The following is a 3,849-nucleotide window of genomic DNA, read 5'->3' on the forward strand; positions in this document are numbered from 1 at the left end:
CCTATTGTTATATTTTTAATAGTTTTATGAAACTGAGAACTTGATAAATTCATATTAATATGTATCTTTATTATTTCAATTGAGTTAGTCCAGAGAAGCAATTTCATTTATTTACCCACTATTCATAAGAAAGAAAACTCTATTCCTTGATACGTACATTTTGATACTGGAAGTGGAAAGGTTATGCGTCAATGACATTGAGCCACTTTACAAGCTGTTTGTTGGCGAATTTAAAAGCGGGCGATTCAGCTACTGCGATTGTGATGATGATACACAAAACTTTCCATTCGCTGAGAAGCCACAAGCCAGCTACTATTTTGACAGAACGTAGTTTGTTTTTTTTACCGGGAGGTCCATACTGCGCAGACGCAGTAGGCCACACGCTGGCGTGTAGCGTGTAAAGTTGACCGGCTTTCAACTTTTCTCGGTAGATTGTTTACAATCGGCTTGTTAGCTTGTTCGATGATGACACTGGGCGACTTAACAGGCAGATTATAAATTTGCCAACAAGCAGCTCGTAAAGTAGCTCAATGTCATTGATGCTTTAGACAACTCTGCTACATTATTTGCTGACCGGCTCACCTGTGATGAGCGATAAGCATGACCCACATGTTTTGAAGCACCGCAAAAGTGTTACCTGTCGAGTGTCGACCGGTTGCCTCGTGTTCCAAATTCAAAATACAAAAACAGTATGGTCGCCAGGCAACGGAGCGTCACTAATTTGACAAGAGGAATGCTTTCTTCAAAAATCACCGTGATTATTGGAACACAGGTGGCGCGCGAAGTGGTCTCGGGCTTCGGCACCATCATTTCAAAATAACGCAAAAAGCGCGCCAAATTAGCAAGTCATTTTGAAATACGATGGTAATAAATTATTTACACTCGTTCTGGGATATTAATTTTGTCATACTTTTATTTTACTTTTGATTGATTTCAATTGAATTAGAAATCTTCATCGACACCAAATTACATTAAGGGGGAGTATAGTGCTACCTGAAACATCTAGCTACAGAACATGAAAGATACAATTTAATAAAAATGAAATGCAATTAATCAATGCGTACATATCTATTTTAAATTTTATAATGAAAAATAACTTATATTTAAATGTAACGATAAACTTATAATTTTAATAACGAATAATTGTTACTTAATCAGAAACACAGAAAAATATACACATTTTTCCAGTGACTCTGTTTACCATTTTTTTAATACAGGCACCTCCTGCGCCTGTGTGATAAGCCGCCACTGGTTATTATGTTTACACATATTTTTTTCAAATTATTTTGCCAATAAATTGCTGTGGCTCAACACATTTCATAATATGACATAAAAGGGCGTAATAGTTTAAGTCTCACTGATTTTTTTTTGATATAAAAGTTGAGATGAGCTTTTTTATAAAACATCAAAAATATTTTTTTTTAAAGTTAAGTTATGATTGTTACGATGCGAAGCTTACTGAGTGGAGGTTATATTAATACGTTACCTCTCTACGATACAATAGTAAGTTAGTTGTTAGCTTTTCGCCTAAGCAGTTGGGTCCTTGTACCAACTGGATCAAAATACACACACCAATTTCTCACATATTACAAAGCAACATGAGTATCCCATATGTCAATAACTTATATCAGCCTAGTTTGTAAAGTAGCCGTCTCTGTAACCATGAATGCTGATTCGCGGCTGGTTAAAAATAATCATGTTGTTTTCTCTTTTGACCACATCATAATAGTATGTTATTAATTGCAAGAAAACATCGCAGAGGAAGGTTGCCTACGCGATAGTCTGAACACAGGAAGACCCACGAGTCTCAAGCGCGAGGAACACGAAAACGAAGAGGAATAATATTATCTATTCAGTTGGAAAGGATGATTGTCTGTGAAGTCAAAGTATCCACCACCACACTTTCTTCTTTCAGAAAGGATTGAATGAATAAATAACAAACAACTGTCGAAAAAACAGAATAGGTAGGTACCTATAATATCCACCAGTATAAGTTGTCGGTTGAGTGAGGGCGCCATATGCTAACATTTGGCATATAATTCAATACTTTTTATACTGTGACGAGCTTAGTTCTAAATTCTAACACCGGACAATTTATTTATTTATTTTTTATTTAAGAAAACAAAACATTATAACAAATATTACCCTCACGAGAAGAAGAGAATAAATATAAAATAATAATAATAAATAAAAATAAAACATTCTTAGGTAAGTACAATTTTTTAAAGATAAATAAAATTTCCTATACAAAATACATAGCACATCACAGAAAATGTCTACGTCTTTGGAGAGTGCATTGACTAGTCTTGCACCCCTCGCTAATGGTGCCTGATAGGCTTGACACGAGGAAACGGTTCCGATCCAGAATAAATCATAGCTGCGACCACGTAGGTAATTGACAGGCGCATGTAAATTACAATTCATTGGGACACCAGGATTGGAAACCATCCCTCGCGATAACAGGCAAAAGTGTTTCAAAAGCAGAAGAGACCTACTAGATTCAAGAGAATGAAAAGTAAGTATGCCTTATAGAAATGCATGATGGTATATCTATACTACTATTGAACACACAGTGGCGGGTTTCCTTGATGTAGATGACGCAATCGATTTGTCAGAAGATATAAAAGAGGCCTTGAAACAGTTCGAACCTGTAATACAAATAATGATAAATTGTACTTAATAAAATCTTAAACTTCTCACAAATTTACTATACAGTATTACCCAAAGCATAATAAAATCCTTGCAAATAACATCAAAGGAGCCCATAATAATATAATCACTCAAACTGATACGTTCCTACTTGTGCACAAAAAATGACTAGTATTATTATGTATGATTACAGTCATTCTTACTAATAATTATTTTACTTGAAGGATGTGACGTATGGTTTTTATTTTTGAAGTTATACTTCTTTTGGCGCGTTTGGGAAATCAGATCAGCGTATATTTTTGGCGTGTGACATGTAACACATAATTTATTTTTTCAGACGAAAAAAAACCACTCGATTGGATTCGAACCACCGATTGTTCGGTTATCAGCCTTTACGCCACAGTTTGATACTGCAATCGTGACGATTATACAGTATAATATTATAGTGTAGAATTGTTCCGTTGCCTAGGCAGCGAATTTATTATTGTCGGCCATTTGCAATTCCTTACGTAAACAAACGATTAAACGTTTACCATTATATAGTAATATAAGTTAAAGTGTATAGAAATAAACCAACGGCGTTCCAATAAGCGGTCCTTTTTCTTGAGTGTGTAATTTAACAAGATAATTAAGATCTAGTCAAAGAATCTAGTTTATCGCAAGTTTTGTTTTTGTTTTGTTACGCCAAAGAAGTATTTTCATCGTGGGAGGGGTTTAAAAATCTGTCAATGTATTGGGCCTCGACGTGCCTAAACCCGCCACTGTGAACAGCATTATCTAAAACCTATATTTAAAAACATTTTATACTTTTTAGGAATAAACAGATAGTGAAATTTATACAGATGTGTAAATGTAGAATTTTGACCAATCTTAATTGTGCAAAATAAAATAATTGGCAATTTTTTTCGAGATGAGTCTCCGCGTCACTTCGATAAGGTTACAAATTTTCTACGGCCAGATAGATACCTAGTATGTTTTTGTTTTATAAAATTTGCTTATTTTCTTCAGTTTATTGAATCCGTTGCATCACAAACGATTGGTGAAATAATAACGCGGCGTTTCGCTTGGGTGAGATTTTACACCATCCAATGATCGATAGGAATTTCTTTTGTTATGTATTACCATCAGACCTGAGCAATCACTTAGAACTTTTCTTCTGAATGTATTAAATTTTATACACTCTCTAGAAAATTGTTCACG

Source organism: Rhyacophila brunnea, unplaced genomic scaffold (assembly GCF_057557595.1).
Source record: "Rhyacophila brunnea isolate RB1 unplaced genomic scaffold, BYU_Rbru_1.0 scaffold_19, whole genome shotgun sequence".
NCBI classification, from domain to species: domain Eukaryota; kingdom Metazoa; phylum Arthropoda; class Insecta; order Trichoptera; family Rhyacophilidae; genus Rhyacophila; species Rhyacophila brunnea.